The sequence below is a fragment of the Triturus cristatus genome, chromosome 9, assembly GCF_964204655.1.
Source record: "Triturus cristatus chromosome 9, aTriCri1.1, whole genome shotgun sequence".
Classification (NCBI taxonomy): domain Eukaryota; kingdom Metazoa; phylum Chordata; class Amphibia; order Caudata; family Salamandridae; genus Triturus; species Triturus cristatus.
Genome location: NC_140592.1, coordinates 218413 through 230738, shown reverse-complemented (window position 1 = coordinate 230738; position 12326 = coordinate 218413).

Here is a 12326-nt window from a genome sequence, read left to right as displayed (position 1 = left end):
TAGGGTTTAGGTCTCCGGAATATTGTTTAGTGCTCGGTTCTAGGGTTTAGGGCCAGGTTTCCGGGGCTCGGCATTATGGTTTAGGGTTCGGGGCTAGGGCTTAGGGCTCAGCTTTAGGGTTCAGGGCTCGTCTTTAGGGTTTAGGGCTCCGGAATATTGTTTAGGGCTCGGTTCGAGGGTTTAGGGCCAGGTTTCCGGGGCTCGGCATTAGGGTTTAGGGCTCGGGGCTAGGGCTTAGGGCTCAGCTTTAGGGTTCAGGGCTCGTCTTTAGGGTTTAGGGCTCCGGAATATTGTTTAGGGCTCGGCTCTAGGGTTTAGGGCCAGGTTTCCGGGGCTCGGCATTATGGTTTAGGGTTCGGGGCTAGGGCTTAGGGCTCAGCTTTAGGGTTCAGGGCTCGGCTTTAGGGTTTGGGGCTCCGGAATAGGGTTTAGGGCTTGGTTCTAGGGTTTAGGGCCAGGTTTCCGGTGCTCAGCATTAGGGTTTAGGGCTCGGGGCTAGGGCTTAGGGCTCAGCTTTAGGGTTCAGGGCTCGTCTTTAGGGTTTAGGGCTCCGGAATATTGTTTAGGGCTCGGCTCTAGGGTTTAGGGCCAGGTTTCCGGGGCTCGGCATTATGGTTTAGGGTTCGGGGCTAGGGCTTAGGGCTCAGCTTTAGGGTTTAGGGCTCGGCTTTAGGGTTTAGGTCTCCGGAATATTGTTTAGGGCTCGGCTCTAGGGTTTAGGGCCAGGTTTCCGGGGCTCGGCATTATGGTTAAGGGTTCGGGGCTAGGGCTTAGGGCTCAGCTTTAGGGTTCAGGGCTCGGCTTTAGGGTTTAGGTCTCCGGAATATTGTTTAGTGCTCGGTTCTAGGGTTTAGGGCCAGGTTTCCGGGGCTCGGCATTATGGTTTAGGGTTCGGGGCTAGGGCTTAGGGCTCAGCTTTAGGGTTCAGGGCTCGTCTTTAGGGTTTAGGGCTCCGGAATATTGTTTAGGGCTCGGTTCGAGGGTTTAGGGCCAGGTTTCCGGGGCTCGGCATTATGGTTTAGGGTTCGGGGCTAGGGCTTAGGGCTCAGCTTTAGGGTTCAGGGCTCGGCTTTAGGGTTTGGGGCTCCGGAATAGGGTTTAGGGCTTGGTTCTAGGGTTTAGGGCCAGGTTTCCGGTGCTCAGCATTAGGGTTTAGGGCTCGGGGCTAGGGCTTAGGGCTCAGCTTTAGGGTTCAGGGCTCGGCTTTAGGGTTTGGGGCTCCGGAATATTGTTTAGTGCTCGGTTCTAGGGTTTAGGGCCAGGTTTCCGGGGCTCGGCATTATGGTTTAGGGTTCGGGGCTAGGGCTTAGGGCTCAGCTTTAGGGTTCAGGGCTCGTCTTTAGGGTTTAGGGCTCCGGAATATTGTTTAGGGCTCGGTTCGAGGGTTTAGGGCCAGGTTTCCGGGGCTCGGCATTATGGTTTAGGGTTCGGGGCTAGGGCTTAGGGCTCAGCTTTAGGGTTCAGGGCTCGGCTTTAGGGTTTGGGGCTCCGGAATAGGGTTTAGGGCTTGGTTCTAGGGTTTAGGGCCAGGTTTCCGGTGCTCAGCATTAGGGTTTAGGGCTCGGGGCTAGGGCTTAGGGCTCAGCTTTAGGGTTCAGGGCTCGGCTTTAGGGTTTGGGGCTCCGGAATATTGTTTAGTGCTCGGTTCTAGGGTTTAGGGCCAGGTTTCCGGGGCTCGGCATTATGGTTTAGGGTTCGGGGCTAGGGCTTAGGGCTCAGCTTTAGGGTTCAGGGCTCGGCTTTAGGGTTTAGGTCTCCGGAATATTGTTTAGGGCTCGGCTCTAGGGTTTAGGGCCAGGTTTCCGGGGCTCGGCATTAGGGTTTAGGGCTCGGGGCTAGGGCTTAGGGCTCAGCTTTAGGGTTCAGGGCTCGGCTTTAGGGTTTAGGTCTCCGGAATATTGTTTAGTGCTCGGTTCTAGGGTTTAGGGCCAGGTTTCCGGGGCTCGGCATTATGGTTTAGGGTTCGGGGCTAGGGCTTAGGGCTCAGCTTTAGGGTTCAGGGCTCGTCTTTAGGGTTTAGGGCTCCGGAATATTGTTTAGGGCTCGGTTCGAGGGTTTAGGGCCAGGTTTCCGGGGCTCGGCATTAGGGTTTAGGGCTCGGGGCTAGGGCTTAGGGCTCAGCTTTAGGGTTCAGGGCTCGTCTTTAGGGTTTAGGGCTCCGGAATATTGTTTAGGGCTCGGCTCTAGGGTTTAGGGCCAGGTTTCCGGGGCTCGGCATTATGGTTTAGGGTTCGGGGCTAGGGCTTAGGGCTCAGCTTTAGGGTTCAGGGCTCGGCTTTAGGGTTTGGGGCTCCGGAATAGGGTTTAGGGCTTGGTTCTAGGGTTTAGGGCCAGGTTTCCGGTGCTCAGCATTAGGGTTTAGGGCTCGGGGCTAGGGCTTAGGGCTCAGCTTTAGGGTTCAGGGCTCGTCTTTAGGGTTTAGGGCTCCGGAATATTGTTTAGGGCTCGGCTCTAGGGTTTAGGGCCAGGTTTCCGGGGCTCGGCATTATGGTTAAGGGTTCGGGGCTAGGGCTTAGGGCTCAGCTTTAGGGTTCAGGGCTCGGCTTTAGGGTTTGGGGCTCCGGAATATTGTTTAGTGCTCGGCTCTAGGGTTTAGGGCCAGGTTTCCGGGGCTCGGCATTATGGTTTAGGGTTCGGGGCTAGGGCTTAGGGCTCAGCTTTAGGGTTTAGGGCTCGGCTTTAGGGTTTGGGGCTCCGGAATAGGGTTTAGGGCTTGGTTCTAGGGTTTAGGGCCAGGTTTCCGGTGCTCGGCATTAGGGTTTAGGGCTCGGGGCTAGGGCTTAGGGCTCAGCTTTAGGGTTCAGGGCTCGTCTTTAGGGTTTAGGGCTCCGGAATATTGTTTAGGGCTCGGCTCTAGGGTTTAGGGCCAGGTTTCCGGGGCTCGGCATTATGGTTAAGGGTTCGGGGCTAGGGCTTAGGGCTCAGCTTTAGGGTTCAGGGCTCGGCTTTAGGGTTTGGGGCTCCGGAATAGGGTTTAGGGCTTGGTTCTAGGGTTTAGGGCCAGGTTTCCGGGGCTCGGCATTATGGTTAAGGGTTCGGGGCTAGGGCTTAGGGCTCAGCTTTAGGGTTCAGGGCTCGTCTTTAGGGTTTAGGGCTCCGGAATATTGTTTAGGGCTCGGTTCGAGGGTTTAGGGCCAGGTTTCCGGGGCTCGGCATTAGGGTTTAGGGCTCGGGGCTAGGGCTTAGGGCTCAGCTTTAGGGTTCAGGGCTCGTCTTTAGGGTTTAGGGCTCCGGAATATTGTTTAGGGCTCGGCTCTAGGGTTTAGGGCCAGGTTTCCGGGGCTCGGCATTAGGGTTTAGGGCTCGGGGCTAGGGCTTAGGGCTCAGCTTTAGGGTTCAGGGCTCGGCTTTAGGGTTTGGGGCTCCGGAATAGGGTTTAGGGCTTGGTTCTAGGGTTTAGGGCCAGGTTTCCGGTGCTCAGCATTAGGGTTTAGGGCTCGGGGCTAGGGCTTAGGGCTCAGCTTTAGGGTTCAGGGCTCGGCTTTAGGGTTTGGGGCTCCGGAATAGGGTTTAGGGCTTGGTTCTAGGGTTTAGGGCCAGGTTTCCGGTGCTCAGCATTAGGGTTTAGGGCTCGGGGCTAGGGCTTAGGGCTCAGCTTTAGGGTTCAGGGCTCGGCTTTAGGGTTTGGGGCTCCGGAATATTGTTTAGTGCTCGGTTCTAGGGTTTAGGGCCAGGTTTCCGGGGCTCGGCATTATGGTTTAGGGTTCGGGGCTAGGGCTTAGGGCTCAGCTTTAGGGTTCAGGGCTCGGCTTTAGGGTTTAGGTCTCCGGAATATTGTTTAGGGCTCGGCTCTAGGGTTTAGGGCCAGGTTTCCGGGGCTCGGCATTATGGTTAAGGGTTCGGGGCTAGGGCTTAGGGCTCAGCTTTAGGGTTCAGGGCTCGTCTTTAGGGTTTAGGGCTCCGGAATATTGTTTAGGGCTCGGTTCGAGGGTTTAGGGCCAGGTTTCCGGGGCTCGGCATTATGGTTAAGGGTTCGGGGCTAGGGCTTAGGGCTCAGCTTTAGGGTTCAGGGCTCGGCTTTAGGGTTTAGGTCTCCGGAATATTGTTTAGTGCTCGGTTCTAGGGTTTAGGGCCAGGTTTCCGGGGCTCGGCATTATGGTTTAGGGTTCGGGGCTAGGGCTTAGGGCTCAGCTTTAGGGTTCAGGGCTCGTCTTTAGGGTTTAGGGCTCCGGAATATTGTTTAGGGCTCGGTTCGAGGGTTTAGGGCCAGGTTTCCGGGGCTCGGCATTAGGGTTTAGGGCTCGGGGCTAGGGCTTAGGGCTCAGCTTTAGGGTTCAGGGCTCGGCTTTAGGGTTTGGGGCTCCGGAATAGGGTTTAGGGCTTGGTTCTAGGGTTTAGGGCCAGGTTTCCGGTGCTCAGCATTAGGGTTTAGGGCTCGGGGCTAGGGCTTAGGGCTCAGCTTTAGGGTTCAGGGCTCGTCTTTAGGGTTTAGGGCTCCGGAATATTGTTTAGGGCTCGGCTCTAGGGTTTAGGGCCAGGTTTCCGGGGCTCGGCATTATGGTTAAGGGTTCGGGGCTAGGGCTTAGGGCTCAGCTTTAGGGTTCAGGGCTCGGCTTTAGGGTTTGGGGCTCCGGAATAGGGTTTAGGGCTTGGTTCTAGGGTTTAGGGCCAGGTTTCCGGGGCTCGGCATTATGGTTAAGGGTTCGGGGCTAGGGCTTAGGGCTCAGCTTTAGGGTTCAGGGCTCGTCTTTAGGGTTTAGGGCTCCGGAATATTGTTTAGGGCTCGGTTCGAGGGTTTAGGGCCAGGTTTCCGGGGCTCGGCATTAGGGTTTAGGGCTCGGGGCTAGGGCTTAGGGCTCAGCTTTAGGGTTCAGGGCTCGTCTTTAGGGTTTAGGGCTCCGGAATATTGTTTAGGGCTCGGCTCTAGGGTTTAGGGCCAGGTTTCCGGGGCTCGGCATTAGGGTTTAGGGCTCGGGGCTAGGGCTTAGGGCTCAGCTTTAGGGTTCAGGGCTCGGCTTTAGGGTTTGGGGCTCCGGAATAGGGTTTAGGGCTTGGTTCTAGGGTTTAGGGCCAGGTTTCCGGTGCTCAGCATTAGGGTTTAGGGCTCGGGGCTAGGGCTTAGGGCTCAGCTTTAGGGTTCAGGGCTCGGCTTTAGGGTTTGGGGCTCCGGAATAGGGTTTAGGGCTTGGTTCTAGGGTTTAGGGCCAGGTTTCCGGTGCTCAGCATTAGGGTTTAGGGCTCGGGGCTAGGGCTTAGGGCTCAGCTTTAGGGTTCAGGGCTCGGCTTTAGGGTTTGGGGCTCCGGAATATTGTTTAGTGCTCGGTTCTAGGGTTTAGGGCCAGGTTTCCGGGGCTCGGCATTATGGTTTAGGGTTCGGGGCTAGGGCTTAGGGCTCAGCTTTAGGGTTCAGGGCTCGGCTTTAGGGTTTAGGTCTCCGGAATATTGTTTAGGGCTCGGCTCTAGGGTTTAGGGCCAGGTTTCCGGGGCTCGGCATTATGGTTAAGGGTTCGGGGCTAGGGCTTAGGGCTCAGCTTTAGGGTTCAGGGCTCGTCTTTAGGGTTTAGGGCTCCGGAATATTGTTTAGGGCTCGGTTCGAGGGTTTAGGGCCAGGTTTCCGGGGCTCGGCATTATGGTTAAGGGTTCGGGGCTAGGGCTTAGGGCTCAGCTTTAGGGTTCAGGGCTCGTCTTTAGGGTTTAGGGCTCCGGAATATTGTTTAGGGCTCGGCTCTAGGGTTTAGGGCCAGGTTTCCGGGGCTCGGCATTATGGTTTAGGGTTCGGGGCTAGGGCTTAGGGCTCAGCTTTAGGGTTCAGGGCTCGTCTTTAGGGTTTAGGGCTCCGGAATATTGTTTAGGGCTCGGTTCGAGGGTTTAGGGCCAGGTTTCCGGGGCTCGGCATTATGGTTAAGGGTTCGGGGCTAGGGCTTAGGGCTCAGCTTTAGGGTTCAGGGCTCGGCTTTAGGGTTTAGGTCTCCGGAATATTGTTTAGTGCTCGGTTCTAGGGTTTAGGGCCAGGTTTCCGGGGCTCGGCATTATGGTTTAGGGTTCGGGGCTAGGGCTTAGGGCTCAGCTTTAGGGTTCAGGGCTCGTCTTTAGGGTTTAGGGCTCCGGAATATTGTTTAGGGCTCGGTTCGAGGGTTTAGGGCCAGGTTTCCGGGGCTCGGCATTAGGGTTTAGGGCTCGGGGCTAGGGCTTAGGGCTCAGCTTTAGGGTTCAGGGCTCGTCTTTAGGGTTTAGGGCTCCGGAATATTGTTTAGGGCTCGGCTCTAGGGTTTAGGGCCAGGTTTCCGGGGCTCGGCATTATGGTTTAGGGCTCGGGGCTAGGGCTTAGGGCTCAGCTTTAGGGTTCAGGGCTCGTCTTTAGGGTTTAGGGCTCCGGAATATTGTTTAGGGCTCGGTTCGAGGGTTTAGGGCCAGGTTTCCGGGGCTCGGCATTAGGGTTTAGGGCTCGGGGCTAGGGCTTAGGGCTCAGCTTTAGGGTTCAGGGCTCGGCTTTAGGGTTTGGGGCTCCGGAATAGGGTTTAGGGCTTGGTTCTAGGGTTTAGGGCCAGGTTTCCGGTGCTCAGCATTAGGGTTTAGGGCTCGGGGCTAGGGCTTAGGGCTCAGCTTTAGGGTTCAGGGCTCGGCTTTAGGGTTTGGGGCTCCGGAATAGGGTTTAGGGCTTGGTTCTAGGGTTTAGGGCCAGGTTTCCGGTGCTCGGCATTAGGGTTTAGGGCTCGGGGCTAGGGCTTAGGGCTCAGCTTTAGGGTTCAGGGCTCGTCTTTAGGGTTTAGGGCTCCGGAATATTGTTTAGGGCTCGGTTCGAGGGTTTAGGGCCAGGTTTCCGGGGCTCGGCATTATGGTTAAGGGTTCGGGGCTAGGGCTTAGGGCTCAGCTTTAGGGTTCAGGGCTCGGCTTTAGGGTTTAGGTCTCCGGAATATTGTTTAGGGCTCGGCTCTAGGGTTTAGGGCCAGGTTTCCGGGGCTCGGCATTATGGTTAAGGGTTCGGGGCTAGGGCTTAGGGCTCAGCTTTAGGGTTCAGGGCTCGTCTTTAGGGTTTAGGGCTCCGGAATATTGTTTAGGGCTCGGTTCGAGGGTTTAGGGCCAGGTTTCCGGGGCTCGGCATTATGGTTAAGGGTTCGGGGCTAGGGCTTAGGGCTCAGCTTTAGGGTTCAGGGCTCGGCTTTAGGGTTTAGGTCTCCGGAATATTGTTTAGTGCTCGGTTCTAGGGTTTAGGGCCAGGTTTCCGGGGCTCGGCATTATGGTTTAGGGTTCGGGGCTAGGGCTTAGGGCTCAGCTTTAGGGTTCAGGGCTCGTCTTTAGGGTTTAGGGCTCCGGAATATTGTTTAGGGCTCGGTTCGAGGGTTTAGGGCCAGGTTTCCGGGGCTCGGCATTAGGGTTTAGGGCTCGGGGCTAGGGCTTAGGGCTCAGCTTTAGGGTTCAGGGCTCGGCTTTAGGGTTTGGGGCTCCGGAATAGGGTTTAGGGCTTGGTTCTAGGGTTTAGGGCCAGGTTTCCGGTGCTCAGCATTAGGGTTTAGGGCTCGGGGCTAGGGCTTAGGGCTCAGCTTTAGGGTTCAGGGCTCGTCTTTAGGGTTTAGGGCTCCGGAATATTGTTTAGGGCTCGGCTCTAGGGTTTAGGGCCAGGTTTCCGGGGCTCGGCATTATGGTTAAGGGTTCGGGGCTAGGGCTTAGGGCTCAGCTTTAGGGTTCAGGGCTCGGCTTTAGGGTTTGGGGCTCCGGAATAGGGTTTAGGGCTTGGTTCTAGGGTTTAGGGCCAGGTTTCCGGGGCTCGGCATTATGGTTAAGGGTTCGGGGCTAGGGCTTAGGGCTCAGCTTTAGGGTTCAGGGCTCGTCTTTAGGGTTTAGGGCTCCGGAATATTGTTTAGGGCTCGGTTCGAGGGTTTAGGGCCAGGTTTCCGGGGCTCGGCATTAGGGTTTAGGGCTCGGGGCTAGGGCTTAGGGCTCAGCTTTAGGGTTCAGGGCTCGTCTTTAGGGTTTAGGGCTCCGGAATATTGTTTAGGGCTCGGCTCTAGGGTTTAGGGCCAGGTTTCCGGGGCTCGGCATTAGGGTTTAGGGCTCGGGGCTAGGGCTTAGGGCTCAGCTTTAGGGTTCAGGGCTCGGCTTTAGGGTTTGGGGCTCCGGAATAGGGTTTAGGGCTTGGTTCTAGGGTTTAGGGCCAGGTTTCCGGTGCTCAGCATTAGGGTTTAGGGCTCGGGGCTAGGGCTTAGGGCTCAGCTTTAGGGTTCAGGGCTCGGCTTTAGGGTTTGGGGCTCCGGAATAGGGTTTAGGGCTTGGTTCTAGGGTTTAGGGCCAGGTTTCCGGTGCTCAGCATTAGGGTTTAGGGCTCGGGGCTAGGGCTTAGGGCTCAGCTTTAGGGTTCAGGGCTCGGCTTTAGGGTTTGGGGCTCCGGAATATTGTTTAGTGCTCGGTTCTAGGGTTTAGGGCCAGGTTTCCGGGGCTCGGCATTATGGTTTAGGGTTCGGGGCTAGGGCTTAGGGCTCAGCTTTAGGGTTCAGGGCTCGGCTTTAGGGTTTAGGTCTCCGGAATATTGTTTAGGGCTCGGCTCTAGGGTTTAGGGCCAGGTTTCCGGGGCTCGGCATTATGGTTAAGGGTTCGGGGCTAGGGCTTAGGGCTCAGCTTTAGGGTTCAGGGCTCGTCTTTAGGGTTTAGGGCTCCGGAATATTGTTTAGGGCTCGGTTCGAGGGTTTAGGGCCAGGTTTCCGGGGCTCGGCATTATGGTTAAGGGTTCGGGGCTAGGGCTTAGGGCTCAGCTTTAGGGTTCAGGGCTCGTCTTTAGGGTTTAGGGCTCCGGAATATTGTTTAGGGCTCGGCTCTAGGGTTTAGGGCCAGGTTTCCGGGGCTCGGCATTATGGTTTAGGGTTCGGGGCTAGGGCTTAGGGCTCAGCTTTAGGGTTCAGGGCTCGTCTTTAGGGTTTAGGGCTCCGGAATATTGTTTAGGGCTCGGTTCGAGGGTTTAGGGCCAGGTTTCCGGGGCTCGGCATTATGGTTAAGGGTTCGGGGCTAGGGCTTAGGGCTCAGCTTTAGGGTTCAGGGCTCGGCTTTAGGGTTTAGGTCTCCGGAATATTGTTTAGTGCTCGGTTCTAGGGTTTAGGGCCAGGTTTCCGGGGCTCGGCATTATGGTTTAGGGTTCGGGGCTAGGGCTTAGGGCTCAGCTTTAGGGTTCAGGGCTCGTCTTTAGGGTTTAGGGCTCCGGAATATTGTTTAGGGCTCGGTTCGAGGGTTTAGGGCCAGGTTTCCGGGGCTCGGCATTAGGGTTTAGGGCTCGGGGCTAGGGCTTAGGGCTCAGCTTTAGGGTTCAGGGCTCGGCTTTAGGGTTTGGGGCTCCGGAATAGGGTTTAGGGCTTGGTTCTAGGGTTTAGGGCCAGGTTTCCGGTGCTCAGCATTAGGGTTTAGGGCTCGGGGCTAGGGCTTAGGGCTCAGCTTTAGGGTTCAGGGCTCGGCTTTAGGGTTTGGGGCTCCGGAATATTGTTTAGTGCTCGGTTCTAGGGTTTAGGGCCAGGTTTCCGGGGCTCGGCATTATGGTTTAGGGTTCGGGCTAGGGCTTAGGGCTCAGCTTTAGGGTTCAGGGCTCGGCTTTAGGGTTTAGGTCTCCGGAATATTGTTTAGGGCTCGGCTCTAGGGTTTAGGGCCAGGTTTCCGGGGCTCGGCATTATGGTTAAGGGTTCGGGGCTAGGGCTTAGGGCTCAGCTTTAGGGTTCAGGGCTCGTCTTTAGGGTTTAGGGCTCCGGAATATTGTTTAGGGCTCGGTTCGAGGGTTTAGGGCCAGGTTTCCGGGGCTCGGCATTATGGTTAAGGGTTCGGGGCTAGGGCTTAGGGCTCAGCTTTAGGGTTCAGGGCTCGTCTTTAGGGTTTAGGGCTCCGGAATATTGTTTAGGGCTCGGCTCTAGGGTTTAGGGCCAGGTTTCCGGGGCTCGGCATTATGGTTTAGGGTTCGGGGCTAGGGCTTAGGGCTCAGCTTTAGGGTTCAGGGCTCGTCTTTAGGGTTTAGGGCTCCGGAATATTGTTTAGGGCTCGGTTCGAGGGTTTAGGGCCAGGTTTCCGGGGCTCGGCATTATGGTTAAGGGTTCGGGGCTAGGGCTTAGGGCTCAGCTTTAGGGTTCAGGGCTCGGCTTTAGGGTTTAGGTCTCCGGAATATTGTTTAGTGCTCGGTTCTAGGGTTTAGGGCCAGGTTTCCGGGGCTCGGCATTATGGTTTAGGGTTCGGGGCTAGGGCTTAGGGCTCAGCTTTAGGGTTCAGGGCTCGTCTTTAGGGTTTAGGGCTCCGGAATATTGTTTAGGGCTCGGTTCGAGGGTTTAGGGCCAGGTTTCCGGGGCTCGGCATTAGGGTTTAGGGCTCGGGGCTAGGGCTTAGGGCTCAGCTTTAGGGTTCAGGGCTCGGCTTTAGGGTTTGGGGCTCCGGAATAGGGTTTAGGGCTTGGTTCTAGGGTTTAGGGCCAGGTTTCCGGTGCTCAGCATTAGGGTTTAGGGCTCGGGGCTAGGGCTTAGGGCTCAGCTTTAGGGTTCAGGGCTCGGCTTTAGGGTTTGGGGCTCCGGAATATTGTTTAGTGCTCGGTTCTAGGGTTTAGGGCCAGGTTTCCGGTGCTCAGCATTAGGGTTTAGGGCTCGGGGCTAGGGCTTAGGGCTCAGCTTTAGGGTTCAGGGCTCGTCTTTAGGGTTTAGGGCTCCGGAATATTGTTTAGGGCTCGGCTCTAGGGTTTAGGGCCAGGTTTCCGGGGCTCGGCATTATGGTTTAGGGTTCGGGGCTAGGGCTTAGGGCTCAGCTTTAGGGTTCAGGGCTCGTCTTTAGGGTTTAGGGCTCCGGAATATTGTTTAGGGCTCGGTTCGAGGGTTTAGGGCCAGGTTTCCGGGGCTCGGCATTATGGTTAAGGGTTCGGGGCTAGGGCTTAGGGCTCAGCTTTAGGGTTCAGGGCTCGTCTTTAGGGTTTAGGGCTCCGGAATATTGTTTAGGGCTCGGCTCTAGGGTTTAGGGCCAGGTTTCCGGGGCTCGGCATTATGGTTTAGGGTTCGGGGCTAGGGCTTAGGGCTCAGCTTTAGGGTTCAGGGCTCGTCTTTAGGGTTTAGGGCTCCGGAATATTGTTTAGGGCTCGGTTCGAGGGTTTAGGGCCAGGTTTCCGGGGCTCGGCATTATGGTTAAGGGTTCGGGGCTAGGGCTTAGGGCTCAGCTTTAGGGTTCAGGGCTCGGCTTTAGGGTTTAGGTCTCCGGAATATTGTTTAGTGCTCGGTTCTAGGGTTTAGGGCCAGGTTTCCGGGGCTCGGCATTATGGTTTAGGGTTCGGGGCTAGGGCTTAGGGCTCAGCTTTAGGGTTCAGGGCTCGTCTTTAGGGTTTAGGGCTCCGGAATATTGTTTAGGGCTCGGTTCGAGGGTTTAGGGCCAGGTTTCCGGGGCTCGGCATTAGGGTTTAGGGCTCGGGGCTAGGGCTTAGGGCTCAGCTTTAGGGTTCAGGGCTCGGCTTTAGGGTTTGGGGCTCCGGAATAGGGTTTAGGGCTTGGTTCTAGGGTTTAGGGCCAGGTTTCCGGTGCTCAGCATTAGGGTTTAGGGCTCGGGGCTAGGGCTTAGGGCTCAGCTTTAGGGTTCAGGGCTCGGCTTTAGGGTTTGGGGCTCCGGAATATTGTTTAGTGCTCGGTTCTAGGGTTTAGGGCCAGGTTTCCGGGGCTCGGCATTATGGTTTAGGGTTCGGGGCTAGGGCTTAGGGCTCAGCTTTAGGGTTCAGGGCTCGGCTTTAGGGTTTAGGTCTCCGGAATATTGTTTAGGGCTCGGCTCTAGGGTTTAGGGCCAGGTTTCCGGGGCTCGGCATTATGGTTAAGGGTTCGGGGCTAGGGCTTAGGGCTCAGCTTTAGGGTTCAGGGCTCGTCTTTAGGGTTTAGGGCTCCGGAATATTGTTTAGGGCTCGGTTCGAGGGTTTAGGGCCAGGTTTCCGGGGCTCGGCATTATGGTTAAGGGTTCGGGGCTAGGGCTTAGGGCTCAGCTTTAGGGTTCAGGGCTCGTCTTTAGGGTTTAGGGCTCCGGAATATTGTTTAGGGCTCGGCTCTAGGGTTTAGGGCCAGGTTTCCGGGGCTCGGCATTATGGTTTAGGGTTCGGGGCTAGGGCTTAGGGCTCAGCTTTAGGGTTCAGGGCTCGTCTTTAGGGTTTAGGGCTCCGGAATATTGTTTAGGGCTCGGCTCTAGGGTTTAGGGCCAGGTTTCCGGGGCTCGGCATTATGGTTTAGGGTTCGGGGCTAGGGCTTAGGGCTCAGCTTTAGGGTTCAGGGCTCGGCTTTAGGGTTTGGGGCTCCGGAATATTGTTTAGTGCTCGGTTCTAGGGTTTAGGGCCAGGTTTCCGGGGCTCGGCATTATGGTTAAGGGTTCGGGGCTAGGGCTTAGGGCTCAGCTTTAGGGTTCAGGGCTCGGCT